The following is a 19168-nucleotide window of genomic DNA, read 5'->3' on the forward strand; positions in this document are numbered from 1 at the left end:
GGCTTCGGGCCGGGCCCGACCCCAAAAATGGAGCCCAGGCCCACCCAAGGTGTTGGGTCGGGCTGCTCAGACCCTGTCTAATTTAGGGTTAGGCCTAAGCCCGCAGGCCAAATGGTGACCCTTGTGGTCTAGGGGGCACGACCCTCCAGTGACTTTCAAAAATTTTCAATAAATATGCATATGTTCTTGATAATTTGATGTATAGGCCCCCAATCCACTAAAGCCCACTAATAAGTAACTTCTACCCAATCCTCCTAAGTTCTAGGCCCTAACCACACTCTATTGTGTGCCCTTTACCTTGTCAAGCCCAACTGCTCATGCCCCTCAATCTCTAACCCAACTCTATTGTGTATCATTTACCTTGTCCTTAATCCCAATTGTCCTTTACCTTGCAACCAAATAGATGATCAACTTTTAAATGATTGTCTTATACGGTACATAAAAAAATAATTGCTTGGAACTCTAATTGATGTTATAATATCACGTTCTAAATATGAAAACTTGTAGAAAACAATTGTGATAAATTACAATGTAATTTTTTTTTATTTGTGGTATATATTCGTAAGTCCATTACCTAAAGTACTCAAAAAAAATAAAATCCTAGGGCATTGGCCCCGAAACTCGCACCGCTTTTGTGCCCCCAATTATTACAATTCCTGGGTCCACCACCATGTAGAACAAGTAACTATGTAATGGATTCTAAAGAACATTTTTTTGGCCACCTAACCAAATCAAATAGTAAAATCACCACTAGTAGGTGATTTTGAAATGTTAATCAAGGTATCATACGAATATTGTCATGAACCAAAAATTTTAGGTATTAAAGGTGTTCAAGATTAGAGAGCTTCATGGTTTGCGTAGGCAGCTTTGCATATCAGTCACTATATATAAAAATTCGCATACAATTTCGTCGTGCATGGACCTCCAGCTCTCCTCTCCGAGGTCTAAAATCAACTTCACATAGGCCTCCAAGACCATTGAAAGTTACCTCTTATAGGAGACCTGCACCAATTGATTGGCTCTCTACCACACCCAGTACTAGACTCTTAGCCAAAAAGCATGAACCCTTTATGCTCCTGCAATTGAAAATTCATCATGACCCTAATTTTGCTTCAAAACCCCCTTTACATGCACATGCAATTGAAGTCATTTCTTATAATCACCCTGACATTCCTTCGGCACCATACATATATATATGTATGTTTAGATTCAGTTTCACCAAACACCTATTCAACGTATACTCTAACAATCACCAGTCCATCAACAGACAAGTTAGAGTTATCCATAGACTATTAGACTAGCACTACAATGCCACAAACTACATGCAGCTTACTACTTATATACAAGCTTTCATTATCTACAAAAGCAAGTAAGAGAGGTTTCGTGGGACAACCATAACTCTGAGGAGTGCTAAATACATGAGTTACTTCCGGTTTGAAACTCGTGGTCGTGTTGCATATGGTGTAGTAATCGGTTCATCTGCCCGAAGACGTTTACTGGTTATCTGTTGAAGTTGATCCCTGGGAATAGAAGCATTCATAGAACTATGCTTATCCTGCACCGGAAGTTGAGCCAGAGTTGAAGGGGCTGTAACAGCCAGTCTTCCACCCGTCTTCTGCCGTTCCAGCTCATTCAGACGTTTTTTTATCTCCACGGTAGAAAAATCTTTTTCAAGCTTGTAATCTGTGACACATCTAATGAGGGCTTTTAGAGTGTCTAACTCTGTTTCTCTGGCTTCCTGCAAAAACAATCGATGAGACATCAATAACTTTCTGAACATGCATAATTTCATAAGAATCAGAAGTTGATAAAAGCAAAGGAATAAGCGAATGTGCCTGTGTTTCACGGGCTGACTTCCCTTTCTTGGGGATACTACGGACAGCCTTCCCCGTAATCTCCCAGTATTGTTTCAACAGTCTTGCCGGTGGGAACATGCCCACCAGATTGAATTCACAACTAAATCTAACAGCATCTAGATGTTGCCTCCTCAAAATAAGATCCTGAATAAGGCCTGTTGGAACAAAATGCTGGCATCATCGACAGCCCCTCCATCAGAAGAGGACAGTTTCCAAATTATGAATTTATGATCAACGGTGCTCTAAAAAATGAGATATCAATTATATGCACCAAGAAAGACACCAAAGTTGAGATAGAATAGGAAAGATATTATAGTTCACCACACAAAGCAGGCAGGATAGAAAAAATTGTACAAAACAGTAACATAAACAGTTACTGGAAAAACTCCAACCCGGAGGGAGCATGTTTAAACTGTGAAAAATTACATTAAACTAGGGACTCAAACAAAATAAATAACCATAATTCTCACTTCCATCTTTACAATACAAGTCAGGGATTGGGAGTAAGAAATGGTGACTTGACACAGTTTAAACATGCAGCTCCCTCTTCTCATAAAGTATAAAATCAAATTTGGCAAATCTTGAATCCTTTTAAAAACCTATACTTGCTGTAACAGAGCAATGAAACTAGATAAGAAGTATTCAGATGTATGGGTTGTGATATGAAGCAGAGCACAGCTGCAGAAAGAAGGGCAGAGTACAGCTGCAGAAGGAATAGCAGAAAGAAGAGAGAGTTCTCTCGTGTTATCTTATTCCTTATTTACCATACTTCAATATATATACAGAATTACACTTATTACTGTAATTATCAAAGTACCCTTTTATACTTCTCATAACACTCCCCCTCAAGTTGGAGCATAGATGTTAATCATGCCCAACTTGTTACATATGAAATTAACCCGAGCACCAGCTAGAGCTTTGGTATGAATATCGGCCAGCTGATCATTGGTTCGTACAGACTTTAAAACAACTTTCTTCATTTGTACCCTCTCACGCACAAAGTAACAATCTACTTCAATATGTTTTGTCCTCTCGTGAAACACTGGATTTGAAACAATATGAATCGCAGCTTGGTTATCACACCATAAGTTAGACCCAGCCTGCTGTCCATAGCCTAACTCCTTCATTAGTTGTCTCACATAACATATTTCAGCTACCGTGTGAGCCATAACCCTATACTCTGATTCGGCACTAGATCGAGCTACCACCGATTGTTTCTTGCTCTTCCAAGAAACGAGATTACCACCGACAAACACACAATATCCAGTAGTAGATTTTCGATCACTTAGTGACCCTGCCCAATCAGCATCAGAAAATGCCTCAATCCGTACATGATTGTGATTTGCATATAACAAACCTAGACCAGGGGCACCCTTAAGGTACCGAAGGATATGTAAAACAGCCTCCCAATGAGGTACTCGTGGACTAGACATAAACCGACTCACCACACTAACTGAGAAGGCTATATCAGGACGAGTCACTCCAAGGTAATTCAATCGACCCACAAGACGTCGATATTGTTCAGGATCATCAAACATTTCACCCTCATCAGAATGAAGTTTCATTCCAACCATCATAGGAGAATCACATGGCTTCGCATCAACCATCCCGGTATCCTGTAGTAAATTTAAGACATACTTCCTCTGGGACAAAAATATCCCACGCCTACATCTGGCTACCTCCACACCTAGAAAATACCGAAGAGGACCTAGGTCCTTAGTTTGAAAGTGACGTTGAAGAAATGTCTTCACTGCAGATATACCATCTGTATTGCTCCCCGTAATCACAATATCATCCACATACACTACCAATAAAATACTCCCTGCACTAGATTGTTGATAAAATACTGAATGATCTTTGGCAGACCGTCTCAAACTAAACTTTTGTACTACTTCGGTAAACCGACCAAACCAAGCCCGGGGAGATTGTCAAACCATATAACGCTTTCTTCAATTTGCACACCAACCCCGACTCCCCCTGAGCAACAAACCCAGGGGGTTGCTCCAAATAAACCTCTTCATGGAGATTGCCATGAAGAAACGCATTCTTCACATCTAATTGATGTAAAGGCCAATCATAAGTGGCAGCAAGGGAGATAAGAAGACGAACAGAAGTAAACTTGGCCACTGGAGAAAAGGTGTCAGTATAGTCAACGCCATAGGTCTGGGCATACCCTTTGGCCACAAGCCTCGCCTTAAGGCGAGCAGTAGAACCATCTGGATTAGTTTTGACAGTGTACACCCATTTGCTACCAATAGACCTCTTGCCAGGAGGTAGAGGCACGAGATCCCAGGTCTGATTCTGTTCCAAAGCAGGCATTTCATCCTTCATAGCAGTGAGCCACCCAGGATCAGAAAGAGCCTCAGACACAGACCGAGGAATGGTAATAGAGTCAATAGCCAGAACAAATGTCCGAAGGGATTGGGAGATCCCTGCATAAGATATACTAGCAGATAAAGGATAAGTGGCACACTGACGTTTCCCTTTGCGAAGAGCAATAGGTAGATCAACATTGGACTGAACCGCGGGTGCAGGAGCAGAATCAGGATCAGGATTAGGATCAGGATCAGGATCAGTCGGTAGAGCAGAGGATGGAGAGGGGACCACTTCCGGAGGACTCGAAGAAGGACAACGAAACACCGAGCGAGGGCCACGGGTATAGGTTTGCAACACTGGAGGTCTAGGACTTGGCGGAGGACCAGGAGAAGGTGAAGACGGAGCAGGTACGCTGACAAGATCATAAACAAGACATTCATCAAGATCTGGTGAGACTGATGATGAGGAGGAAGAAGAAGAATGGGAGGAAAAGGAGATCGACTCATCGAAAATGACATCAGAGGAAACAAGATATCTACCCAAGTCAGGAGAGAAACACCTATAACCCTTTTGTGTCCGAGAATAGCCCAAAAACATACACCGCAAAGATTTAGGATCCAATTTCGTAATATGAGGATGAATATCCCGAACATAACAAACACAACCAAATACTCGAACAGGGAGAGGATGAGGCACTTCGTGAGGAAATAAGATTTGATAGGGAATTTTGCAATGAAGAACAGATGATGGCATCCTATTAATTAAATAGGCTGCAGTGAGTACAGCATCACCCCAGAACTGTTTGGGAACTTTCATGTGGAACATAAGGGCACGGGCAACTTCCATAAGGTGGCGATTTTTACGCTCAGCAACCCCATTTTGTTGAGGGGTATCAGGACACGAAGATTGATGAATAATACCCTTATTTGACAAGAAAGTGGACATAGCTGTGGACACATATTCTTTCGCATTGTCACTCCGAAGAGTACGGATACATAAAGAAAACTGAGTATTAATTTCAGCATAGAAGGAACGAAAAATAGAAAAGAGATCTGAACGCTTTTTCATTAAATATACCCAAGTAGCACGAGAATAGTCATCCACAAAAATAACAAAATAGTGAAATCCAGATTTCGACATAACAGGACATGGACCCCAGATATCGGAATGAACCAAGTCAAAAGGAGCACAAGCTCGTTTAACACTCCTAGACACATAAGACCTGCGATGATGTTTCGCAAATTGACAAGACTCACAAAACAGCTGCTTTAAAGAGGATAAAGATGGGCACATAAGCTTTAAACTAGGAAGAGCAGGATGACCAAGACGACTGTGAAGCTCCATAGGAGAAGAAGGACTTGACACGAACAAGGAAAAAGGTCTAACATCCAAGACGTACAATCCCCCGGAAGTAAGAGAACCTCTACCAATCATCTGCTTCGTAGACCGGTCCTGAAAAACACAATGATCATCGAAAAATGTTACTGAACATTTAAGTGCCTTCGTAAGAGCACTCACAGATAGTAAATTGAATGGGAATGAAGGTAAAGTCAAAACAGAATCCAATTGCAAACTAGATGTAGGAGATGCACTGCCAACTCCTTTGACTTCCACAAACATGCCATTAGCAACACGCACCACAGGATACGACGATGTAGAGGAATATGAAGTAAGGATACCTGTGTTCCCAGTCATGTGATCGGAAGCGCCAGAATCAATCACCCAAGTATGAGGAGAAACTGACATGAATGCCGAAGCATTCGTAGTAGCAGACGTAGTAGCGGGAGCAGAAGTAGATATCTGACTCATGAGACGAGAATATTCAGCCGCAGACAAACTCACCCGTCCCTCACTTGGGGACTCAGAATTAATACTCAAATCTTGGATGCCCATATCCATTCCAGAAACTACATTTGCAGAGCGAACCTGTGGTGGTTTGCCATGCAACTTCCAGCACCTATCACGAGTGTGACCCACTCCCCCACAATGATAACATGTAAATTTACCATCTGAACTCCGACCACTACGACCACCACGACCCCCACGGCCACCACGACCCCCACGGCTACCACCAGCATCATAAGAAGCATGACCAACTAATCCAGACCTCTCAGAGAGATCGGGGTTGAAAGAGGTAGGCCTAACCGAACGGTTAGCCCGCGAAAAAGCTTCTGTAAGGGAGGTCTCGCCACTAGCAAGAATCTGGGAACGTGCAGAATCATACTCGGACCTCATCCCACTAAGGAAGGCAATGATAGCCAACTTCTCTCGTTGTTGTCTCCTCTTTTCCAGACCGGAAGGTCTCTTGAAAGAAGCAAAATACTCACTAAGATTCGAGTCCTTTTGTTCAGGTCGAAAGAAAGATAATGCTACATCATAGAGTCGATTCATATCATTTTTTCCCGAATACAAAACTCCTAGATATTCCCATATTTCCTTCACAGTATCACAGTGTGTCACCAATTCAGAGACCTTCCGGTCCATGGAATTCAAAAGTTGACCATACAGGCGTGCATCATCACGCATCCACACCTTATAGTCAGTAGCATGATTAGTAGAATCAGGTGCTGTACCAGTAAGATGGTCTTCCTTATCCATTCCCCGAATGGTAACTTGAATAATTTTCCGCCAGTGTTGATAATTAGGACCAACCAGTTTCTGGTCAGTCAACTTGGTAGAAGCCGCAACCACCTCAATAGATCCCATTTTGTGTTCTGTCTCACTCATAATGAAGTCTCAGTTGCTACACTTCCACTACCAAACAAAACTGAAATACAGATCAACACAAAGACCCACTTCACAGAGATGGGCAAACCATTCCAACACACACCAATAGCCCCATTCACAGCGGGAAGAAGAAGACCAAGATGTGGATTTCCAGCAAGTTTTCGAACTCACATCCCGACAACGGCATGTCTACCAGCCATCACACGTGAACAGTGCGCGCCTCTGCGATGAGGTCGATGACCTTCCGCCGGGACTCACTAACCTCCGACGAAGATCTTTGTAAGATGAGGTTTGCTGATCCGACCGCTGGATCAACGTAGATCGAGGAAATGAACAACCAGATCAGATTTTGATGAAGTGGACAACCAGCGCAGATGTCTACCAGGAAAGCTCCGATACCATGTAACAGAGCAATGAAACTAGATAAGAAGTATTCAGATGTATGGGTTGTGATATGAAGCAGAGCACAGCTGCAGAAAGAAGGGCAGAGTACAGCTGCAGAAGGAATAGCAGAAAGAAGAGAGAGTTCTCTCGTGTTATCTTATTCCTTATTTACCATACTTCAATATATATACAGAATTACACTTATTACTGTAATTACCAAAGTACCCTTTTATACTTCTCATAACACTTGCTTCTGCCAAAGTGGTCAAGTGACAACATAGATTTATTCTAGTAGAAGAAAATGGCATTTCTACACGATTATTGTTTCTAAATATTCACTTTAAATGTCAAGAAATCTAGGACCATTGATGAAAAATTAAGTGAAAAAAAAAATTATAAAATCTGAACCAGCACATCCTAAGTTGAACATCGAGAAATAAGATTGATGAAATGCAAAAAAGTGAAACCTAATTATTTTTAGCAGAAAAAAATTTGTCAAACAAAGAACTAAGTCGGTGCCTCCATGATACAATCAGACAAGAGAAGAAACAAAAATGTGAATTAAAGGTCATTAGCGGAGACACTTTACTGATCAAACTCTCAGCTAAAGAGTTATCCATTTATACCTCAAACACTTACAAGCATATATAGGGGCAAAGAACATGTAATGAAAGTTGGATTTCTATATAACTTACCAGGTATCTTATCTGTAAAACCAAGGGATCGAGATATTTCAGGAGCCTGTCTGTGAGGAGTTACAATATCAATAAGTCTAGAGATCTCCTCTCTTTTGAAGAAGGACACCGATTCATATGTAGCCAAAAATTGCAAGAAACCCAAAACCTCAAATGAATTATCAGTATTGGCCTTAAGTTTTTCCTTCCAATCCATTGCCAGCTTCTTAGCTGCCACTTTCACTTGAGGTTGCAACTGTATCTTTTGTGAGACTCTCATTGCCTGCTCCAGTAGAACAACGCAATTCCTCATGAAGCTTGCTTGAAAACCTGTATCTCCCTTTTTCCACTGCTGATACAGTGATTCTTGCATCGTATCCAAAACCAACTTTAATGGATCTGGTGAAATTTGAACAGCAGCTAAAACTTTTGGTTCCGACGCATCAAGGTCATTCAGAACCGTTAGCAAATCTCTTATTTCTTTTGATGTACAGAACTGAAGAGTTGCAAACGAAGTTTCTGTTTTATTGTTGACTGTCAAATTCTCATTTTGGCCAACTTTTACCTGGGAAGGAAGGATTTCGCTCATTGGGCAGTCAGAATATTAAAAAAATCAAAACAAAAAAATTTGTTAGTGGATGAAATTTCGAACTGTAAACCACAGAACACATTTAAATAAAACAGTTATCGCCAGATGCCAACCCTCAAGAAAAATGTGCTTAGAAGATAATGTAATTTGAATTAGATAGATTTGAGTTTGTGGCAGCAACAACAATAAAAGTATGTATCTAATCTTTTGATTAATGTTGAATGAGTACCATTGGGAAAGTTTCCTAGTTTTGCAATGGGTTTAGGGGAAAAAGGAAAATGTAAACAACAACTAGTAAAAGATGCCCCTGCGGTGATGGCAAAAACAAGATAAGTTCCTCCAATTCCAAGATTTTTGCCTATGCCATTATGTTCCATTTAGCGTCTATTGAGTAATTAAAACTCCAAGTAAGCTTCCACAAATGGAGAGTGAGGATGCCTAAATAATGGGATAAGAGAGGTAGAAACTTTAAAATTGTAACATTGCTTAATACACCAAAACTTAAAATGTCATACGAGATTTTCCCCACCATTTTCTCTATGTATAACAACCTGGAACAGGCTGACGTGGATTCTAAGCCACTGATATTATGCATCCAAAAAGTGTTGGCCTTTCATGGTGTTGCATTACATCAGAAAGCAAAAAAGAAAAGAATTCTAAGGTAAGCTTTCTTAGCCGACAAGCCAGCCGCCCGTAGGCTCAAAAGATAAAAAATTTGGCAAGTGGTCCTCAAGGTGGGATGGGCCATTTCCTATTTCTAAAGTGTTAGCGGGCAAGGCCCATATTCCGCGAGAGGCTTCCCCAATATCCTTTGAATTTTGAGAACCTTACGCCGGAACAATGTCATTAAGCTTCCCTGGTCTCGACATGATTGACTTGGCGAGGAAGAACAGTGGAGGCAACCTGAACTTGGATCAACTACTATTTAACACTATTGGGACTGAATTTGCGCATACCCCCTTTACAAAACTTTGGAATACACTTAGTTTCCAGTTTGAATGAAGGAGCAGTCTCTGCTGCTAGTGAAAGTGTGTACGATAAGGGACGGGCAAAAACAATGAAACAACTATAATAAGCATTTACAAACAAGGCAAAAAAATTCATTTAATTTTTGCAGATGCTATTACAGTGAATGTATATCGGTATATGTATTCTCATTGGCTAAATCTTCCAAATTTTGAAAGAACAAATATAGAAAAAATAAAGTCTCCAAAGGACAGTGGCAGGCTGGCAGCTATGCCACTTCAAAAAGGCAACACACCATGAAACCATTGTAATTACTATGGAATTTCAATGAGGATGAACAATTTCCAATTTCAGCTCTCTCTGACAATTGGTCTACTTTTGGCTGAGCACCTGATTTGTGCCTTACCATGAATTTTTTTTCCTTTCGAAAAAAATTCTCTCACACAGCTAAAAGAAACCAAGATCATGTATAACACTTTGGTCCTAAAGATTAAAATTTTAGTAAGAGCTCTTCCCTTGACATGACATACATGGAGGGCCAACAATATGTCTACACCCATATTCTGTATAGACCAAAGAGAAGGTTATAGCAAAATAACCAACAAGAAAGTTTAATGAAGCAAGTTGAATTAGCCATTATTTTTTGTTAGAGAGAAAGAGTCGACCATCATATTTTGTAGCAAGAGAAAATATCGAAAGTTTAGAAATAGAGAATTGATGAAAATCTTACGTGGTAATTCATTAGCTTCTTTGATGGCCCGGCGTAATTCAGGTACCTGCCTCTGCTGGCCGAGAAAATCAAGAAGGCGATGAAGTTCATTCATGTTAAAAGCAGACGCCAACTTAAAGGCAGCTAATAGCAGCATAAAGCACATCACTTGGGCAGTGTTATCTGGCGGTTCGCTCAACTCTGCTTTCCACTCCTTGGCCAGCTTCATTGCATCTTCTCTTACCTGAGGCTTGATGCATGGTGACAATTTCATCATCTGCTCCAACAAAAGGATAGAAGTCCTTCTCATGATATTAGAATTGAACTCCGTGTTGTCCTTCCATGAACTAGAATGCAGCTCATCTAAGACCAACTTTGCAGGGTCTGGAGATGTTGTAAAGGTCGCAATGACTTCAGCATAAAGTGAATCCTGATCCTTCAAATGCCTAGCCAAGAACAACTTTAAGTTTCTTCCATCCCTAGTGAGATTTTGATCAATTTGTTTCTTCCTCGACTCAAGCCCTTGAGTGCACTCCTGATTCGATTTGTTGACCCCATCCAGTTCATTTTTTAACGAATGAAGTTCAGCTTGAGAATTCTTGATTGATCCCTGGCGCATATTCAATTTCTTCTTTATAGACTTCAGTTTCTCCTTTTCCAAATTTAGTTGTTGGCGACATTCCTCAAGCTCATTTTGACACAAACCCAGCTGTTCTTTGTTTGAACGAAGCTCCCGATCTTTTGCAGAGAGCTCCCCACAACATTCCGCAAGGGTCTTTTTCACCGAACCCAATTCTCTCTCCTTTAATTGGAGCTCCCCTGAACACTCCTTTGCAGATTTCTCCAAAGACTTCAGCTCCTCCTCCTTCAAATTATGTTTCTTGTGACATTCCTCAAGGTTATTTTGACACAAACCCAGCTGTTCTCTGTTCGAACGAAGCTCCTCATCTTTTGCAGAAAGCTCTCCACAACATTCCACAAGGGTTCTTTTCACCGTACCCAATTGTCTCTGCTGTAACTGGAGCTCCCCGTTACACTCCTTTAAGGATTTTTCCAAAGAGTTCAATTCCTCCTTCTTCGAATTAAGTTGCTTGCAGCATTCCTCAAGCTCATATTGACACAAACCTAGTTGTCCTTTGTTTGAACGAAGCTCCTCATCTTTGGCAGAAAGTTCCCTACAACGTTCTTCAAGGGTTCTTTTGACTGAACCCAATTCTCTCTCTTTTAAATGGAGCTCCCCTAAACATTCCTTTGCAGATTTCTCTGCAGACTTTAGCTCCTCCTTCTTCAAATTAAGTTGCTTGCGACATTCCTCAATCTCATCTTGCACTAGGCCAGTTGTTTTTTCTGCAAAACAAGCTCCCTATAACTATCCTCAATTGACTTGCGCAACACACTGAACTGCATTTCCTTTGAACAAAGCTCGCCATTGCGAGTCTCAATTGATTTACACAGAGCACTCAACTGCTTGTCCTTTGATTCAAACTCCCCATTACAAACTTCAATTGATTTGTACAATCTATTCAATTTCTTTTCCCGCGAATCAAGCTCTCTATTACAATCCTCAATTGATTTATGCACTCCACTCAGCTGTTTTTCCTTTAAGCAGAGCTCCCCAGTGTGATCCTCAATTGATTTAACGATAGAATTCAATTGCTTTTCCTTTGCACAAAGCTTCCCATCACAATCCTCAATAAATTTGTTTGTTGAATTCAACTGCATTTCCTTTGAACAAAGTTTCCCAGTGCACTCCTCAATACGTTCAAGCAAATTATTCAACTGCTTTTCCTTTGAACAAAGCTTCCCATTAGAATCATCAAGTGAATTACGCACCGCGTTCAATTGTTCCTCCTTCAGACGAATATCCTCGGTGCACTCTTGAATCAAACTACGAATCAAAACCAACTGATTCTCTCTTCTTTCCTGGTCTGCACAAAGTTCATCAACCTTTCTCTGCACATCACCCAAATCTCTCTCTTTCCTTTCAACTTCTCTACTGCGTTGTTCCAACGATAATGTGGTTTCCCCAAGTTGCCTCTCCCGCAAGGAAACTTCTCGTGCTTGTTTTTCAACTGAAGTTCTGGTCTTCTCAAAGTGATCCTCCAAATCTCTCCATTTAAGAGTGAACAATAGAATTGAAGAAGCTTGTGCATTTACCTGATCCAACGATTTACGCAGATATTTCAACTTCAAATCAGCAATTTCTAGCTCCGCTTTAATGTCCTCCATAACTACCAACCCCAAAAACCCTAAAGCGAAACCCTAACATAAAAAAAGAAAACTAGTTCAGAAAAAGAAGCAGATATGTGCACATGCAAACAAACCAAACAAAAATCGAGAATCACAAAAACAAATCGGTATCCCCAACAATGCCAACTTCACTAAGAACGAAACCCTAAACTGGCTGTGTTGCTTAACTTTTAAGGACCAATAATGCAAGAGAAGAAAACCCTAAAGTGAGGCAATGTTGCTTAACTAAAGGATCAATAACGCAAGAGAGAAGAAACGAATTTGTACCTCTCCAGGGTATGCGATCACGAGTGCAGCTCCGTTGTAATTTCAGTTTTTGAGTGAAAGCGAAACACTCCTTTTCTTGGGGTTTTTTATCACTTCGGTCTGTCAACACGCTGACCTGGCATATTGACTGAACATAAAAATTATTTTCTTTCCTTGACTGGATTGACACTTGCTTATATGGAAATGGGACAATTTATTTTTAAAAAATACATTTGCGCAATTCAATTGGATGATGACACACGCCAATGAACTCTACAGCCCTCACCGACCTGAGTTCTCGATCCCATCCCTCCACTTCCACGATTCCTCTGCCTCAATCTCTGATCGGACCTCTATTTTGAGGTCCTAATACCATCTAAATAGGGGTTCTAGTATCTTAAGTAATGTATTTATGTTTAAATAAGTTAATTTTACTCTTATAGTTACTTCTCTTTGGTTTTGTAGAAAATATGATTAAACCGACAAAGTTGGAAGTTCTCGGGACTGAAAAAAAGTGCATAGAGATGAAGAATTGTCCGAACACCTTCATTGGATGTTCGGATAGTTGAATCCAAGGGCAAAAAGGTCAAAGAATCATGAAGCTACAGCAAAAAATGAAAATCTGCACAAACTGTCCAAACACCCTATAATCTGTCTGGACTGTTGGAACCAGAAGGTTTAATCGTCCACACAGATTTCAACCGTCCGGACAGTTGCCCGATTTCTGCATTCCGAGAATGATTAATTGAGCTGGGTTTTTGGGTATTTCTCAAATGTAACCAATGGGAGAAAGCTTTGTAAGGGTAAATAGGTCATTATACTTGTAAAAAAAGGGGAAAACCCTAAGATTTGGGTTTTCTTTCTCATTCATTCATTCTACAACATCTAGCCTCCATAGTTTTTCTCTCTCTTTCTCTCTCTAGGGTTTTACTTAGTTCTTGTGATCTTGATTGTAAACATTGGTTTTCATCTATAAAATTGATGTTTATTCTCATTATAATGAGTTGCTAAGTTCTCTTTCTAGTTTCTAGTCCCGAACGGTGGGTGCAAGGTTTCAATTACTCAAGGTATGCTCAAAGAATCGTAGCTTCGATTTTTCTCTTTTAATTTCGTGATAGTTGTGTGATTGGATACATGAGAATGACATATTTGATTGTATTCTTGGATTGTCTAGTCTAGGAATTGCATCTAATGTGTTTGATTGAGAATTGTTAAATCCATTGCATGATTTCCTTAATTAATTGAGTTTTCCATTGCATAGCTATTAATTATGTGTATTGATGATGGGGTTTTGGGTTAATTTAGGAATGTGCATGGGAGAGTTATGGTTAATTGATCTTTGAGTGTGAAACTAGGGTGTTAGCCAAGCCGAGCCCCAAGGGGGAACATTCATCCATAATATTAGGTGTTTATCCCTTTGTGTTCATCGTAGATTAAGAGACCCGATGGCCTACATGTATGAATTGAAGTCTTATATCCTAATTCTCTTTGCATATGCATGATTGATAGTATCATACAATACATTGTGTATGGTTGTGTGTGTTTGCAATGATACCTTGAGTATGAGAACCGAGTAGCCACCGGGACGGATTAGAGACTAGGTTTTTAATTAATTGTTTTAAATCCAATTCGTGCTTACTTTGATTACAAAATTGCTCATGCTACCGAGTCATTCGACCCATTTCATTTACTCGCTTTTATTTGATATTCATTGCATTTATTAGTGTTAGCTATTCATTTGCATATCATTCACTTCAAATTTGCATTGCTTCCTCGTGGATCGATACCGGACTCACCGGTTTATTATTTGACGATACCCTACACTTGGGGTAACTACACACACTTTGGTGTCGGTCAACCTCACTACCATCATTGAATCCTCTTCTCATCTGTCAACAAAGTGGAATTGGCACATCCTTTCAGGCCACCACCTTCTCTCTTTATTCCTTCACCAATTCCCACGCCAACATGAAACATGAAACATGAAACATTTGGAAAGTGAATTTACCTGTAGATTTGAGGGGGAAAGTGGGTGGGTATGGTCGGCATCGTGTTGGGGAGTTGATTGTGGTGGTGGTCACCGGTGCAGGTGACTCGGATGGCCCGATCGGGCCTTTTTTTTTACACAAACTTTTGCGACTTCTATGCGACTTTCTGGCCAAATTGGAGGTTGTTGGCGGCTGGGCTAGGTTGGGTTTTGATGGTGAAGTTCTGGGGAAGCTTTTCGATAGGTTGACCGTATGAAATGGTAGTTGAACGACGAAGTTGCCATTGGAGGCGGCAATGGTGCTCATAGGAGAAGAAGATAGATGACTGGCTGTTTTGTAGGGTGTTTGGCTTAGGATCGGAAGGTGGATGTGTATCCACCACCATATGTCCCTTGCCTGGTTAGATAATGGGGGTGGGGTGGTCGGTGAGGAATAGAGGAAGATGGTGGGTGGAGGTGATTTCTCTCTCTACTCTTCCATCTCTCTCCTAGTGCCATGTATATATAAAAATAAAATTTATACAAAATTTTCACCTATGCAAAATATCTATTTAAAAATATTTTTTTGACTTTTACTCCATGTCAGCTATTTGACTGACCGAATTTATAAAAAATTTATCCGTGAAGCGTGTAAAATGAGTTGGTAAAGTGAAACAAACGGAAGGTGAGAGACTGAGTTATAACAGGAGTCATCTCTTAGTGGTCAAAAGTGTACTTTCCTCCTATTTTCTCTAAGAGCCTGTTTGGTATAATTGTATTCACATTACATTATAATGTTTAGTATCATTAATTTAAAAATATAGTATAATCTAATTACTTGGTAATGATTTCCTTACAAAAACAAGAATTACCATCTAAAATTTGGTATTGTGATTACAAAATCAAATATTTATTTCTTGGACAAATATATCTCCAATGATTATAAATTATTTATAGTTGTATCCTTACGTATTAAAGTTCGGGTTGGGCTTGAGGGCTGAGTGGCTCTAGGTCAGGCATGGGTCGGGCTTCGAGATCTGGTCTAGTTGTGTCCGCGATACGGGATAGAGGTCGAGATCAGGCCTGAGAGTTGGGATCGGGATCGGGATCCAAGATCTAGGATCGAGGTTAGGGCGGGGATATGGAATCCGAGATTAAGGTCAAGATCTAGGACTAGGTCAGGCTGGGTCAGGTCGGGGTCCAAGTCCGAGTCATGTCGTGGTTCGGGATTGGGCCTGAGTCATGCCGAGGTTCAGGATCGATCTAGGGCCAGGCTTCAGGATTAGCTTTTGATTTTTTTTCAATAATGTTTTTAATATATGTAAATGTATGGGAGGGTAACTTTTGAAAACACTAAAAATGAAATACATTTCCATTTTATAAATCAAACACTTTAATGGATTACCTTGTAATGACATTATCACAATGGGACCACTTATAAATAGATCACAATTAATATCGCAATATATTGAACCAAACGAGCCCTGATAACAATCACACTGGTAAAAATTTGTGGGTGCCAACAAAATATATGGAGGAATGTGTTTTGCTCATGTGGTTGAGTATTTTGTTGATATGACTGAGCCGACAAAATATATAAATACAATTGTGTAAGTTTGATGACTTATTTTTGATGTAATATAGGTGGGGCCCAATATTAATTTTTGTGTAGTTGTAAGAGTAGTAATCAAAGTGGATCCCAAATGAAGCCAACAATAGGGCTAGCCAAATACCATGTCCCCTAAGCAATTGCAATGGTGTTATTGCTATTGGGTCATTAGAATTGTGGGAAATTGTGTTTTAGTAACATGGCATGGGAAGGGATATGATCTTCACACAATGGTGTAGTTTTGTTTGCTTAGATTGTCAAGAGTATGATAAAATTTTTCTTCAAAAGTGGGCCCATACATGACATAAATCCATAAACCAAGTAAGCATATGAGCCAAGCAAAATCCATGCTTGCTTGGTCCAACAAAACAAAGCCACCAAAATGACAATGTTGTGCCCATATTTTGATCAATGGCCCAACAAATTTTAAAGCATTTGCGTCAATGCAATTTTATTAGTCCATGGGTCTACCTTTTAGAAAAACTTATGGGTCATGGATGAAACGGTGCACACAATAATATCAATTTGTTGGCCCTATTTTCTTGGGTCAAGCAAGGAGACATAAAGATTGGTTGGCTCATATACTTGCTCTCTAAGTGGGTCTCATAACGGGACAAAAAAAAAAAAGTGGGTCTCATAACAAAACACATCACATTTACATGAAAATCAATGTTGAACTCCACTTCTATTATATAAAAAATAAAGCTAACAAATTTATACCATTGTATTGATACATTTTGTTGGCTCAACCACATCAACAAAACACGTCTCTCAATACAACCACATCAGCAAAACACAAATTCTCATACATTACCCATTCCCCTTCGAAAAAGTCACCATTGTGTTTGCTCTAAAACAATAAATACTCATGACCCAATAAAATGGTACCATTGTGGTTATTCTTAAGGCTGGGAGTGGATTGGGTCGGTTGGTTATCGACCAATTATTGACCTGACCCGACCAACCGACTATTCACCATATTTAAAACCATTACCGACCCGACGGTAATGGTTGACATCCAACCTCAATAACTCATACCAATTACTAAGCACTACAGTAGGCATACAGTTTTGAGTTCTCCATAAAATAAGGCAAGCAGGAACAAAATCAACAATCGCAAATGGATCAAATGGAAATCTCAAATCCCTAAGTCAAATGGCAATGAAAAGAGTCAAAGACCATGGCACAAATTCATGGTGGTTACTGGTTATCCACACCAAGAAAAAACCAAATCCCATCCCAAGCAAAGATGAAATCTCATCCCAAAGCAAAGACAAAATCCCGTTTGACCCAAATAGAGACTACGAGTCTGCGAGATAGCAAGAGTGCGAGAGTGGCACTGAGGGTGACTGAGTCTCTTAGAGTCGTAGATGATTAGACATTGCCTTCTCTTCTGGTTCTAGTTCTGTCCGCTTGAGTGGAGAGTGGTGATCTGAGAGAGATTGAGATTTGAGAGATGAGAGAGAGAGTGAGAGACATAATGAGATTGTAGATCTAAGAGAGATTGAGATTTGAGAGAGGGAGAGAGAGTGACGGTGAGACTTGAGAGTGAGAGAGACTTCGAGAGAAGAAACTTCTAGACTTTAAATATTTGGGCTTTTTCAACTTTGTGTTTTATAAAATTTGGGTTATTTTGGCCCAATTCTTTTAATAATCAGTTGGTCGATACCGACATTTGAGTATTATAGGGACCATCGACCGAGCCATACATGCATGGATCGGTTGTCATTATTGGCCCGATTTTGTGGGTCGGTTGATGGTAAAATATCGATTGATCGATAATGGGTTGATTGACCGATAATGGATTTGCTCTACTAGGTCTATTAAAAAATGGTCAACAAAATTATATCGTTGTAGCTAAAATAACAACCATGGCCCAACAAATTTGTGGATTTCAACATCCATTGGCCAACAAAACTAATGGATTGTAAATCTTTTTTTTTTTGAAACGAGGAGGATTCGAACCCTGATTATCAGGGTGATACACACCATCTTTACCACTCCAATTAATAACTCGGGTGCAATTGTAAATCACTTTGAAGATACAACTAAACATCATCAAGGAACATATTGAGATTTTAGGACTAGTGCGACTCATTTGACTATTTGTCAGCTCACTTGTTATAAAACCCTATTAATCTTTATTGAGGCCCATGGGATGAGTAGCCTACAATACGATGCAAGGACTCCAACATGTCATTACTCATCCCAATTACATGTATTTTCCTTCATTAAAAAAAAAGGTTCATCTAGTAGGACAGGGACACATTGGAACCTCGTCATATGTATATAATTCTCCTCTAAAAATATGTTAAATCATGATTTTTTTTAAAAAAAAATGACGTATAAGAATTTAAGAATTAGTGTTTAGAGTTTACTATTTAGGGTTTAGTTTTTAAGGTTTAGAATATAAAGTATAGAATTTTGAATTTATGATTTTTTTTTTCAAAGTCTACTATATTCTAACATTATGCACCCAAATACTCAAAAACACATTTTAATTCATGATTTAGATAACTCTAGGGGATAATTGTAGTTACAATTGGAACCCCTTTCCCGGAATTAGGATAACATGTTGAAGAATAAATGAGGATTGAAAGAGAATTTCAAAGAACAGACAAATTAATCAATGAAATGGTCCCTTTTTTTTTTTCCACACTACTTTTTTATGCACTCTTTATCTTTTAGGAATCAATCCATGAAATTGTTGATTTTACATATTAAGTTGATTATCGCAAAGGAAAAAGACCCATAATTTTCTCAAAACCAAACAAAAAGAGAGAACAAAGAACTACAGCAAGAAAAAGCTAATAAAGTTTTTATTTCCACCGTAGCAGATCAAAAACAACTTTTGTAAACTGTGGTATAGAATATAA

The 19168-nt window shown here is 39.6% G+C and overlaps 1 pseudogene; it reads right to left on the bottom strand.

The window, feature by feature from the left end:
• Positions 1 to 1152: 1152 nt before the first annotated feature.
• On the bottom strand, positions 1153 to 12859 carry LOC120008791 (annotated as a pseudogene).
• Positions 12860 to 19168: the final 6309 nt, after the last annotated feature.

Source organism: Tripterygium wilfordii, chromosome 11, assembly GCF_013401445.1.
Source record: "Tripterygium wilfordii isolate XIE 37 chromosome 11, ASM1340144v1, whole genome shotgun sequence".
In the NCBI taxonomy this organism is placed as follows: domain Eukaryota; kingdom Viridiplantae; phylum Streptophyta; class Magnoliopsida; order Celastrales; family Celastraceae; genus Tripterygium; species Tripterygium wilfordii.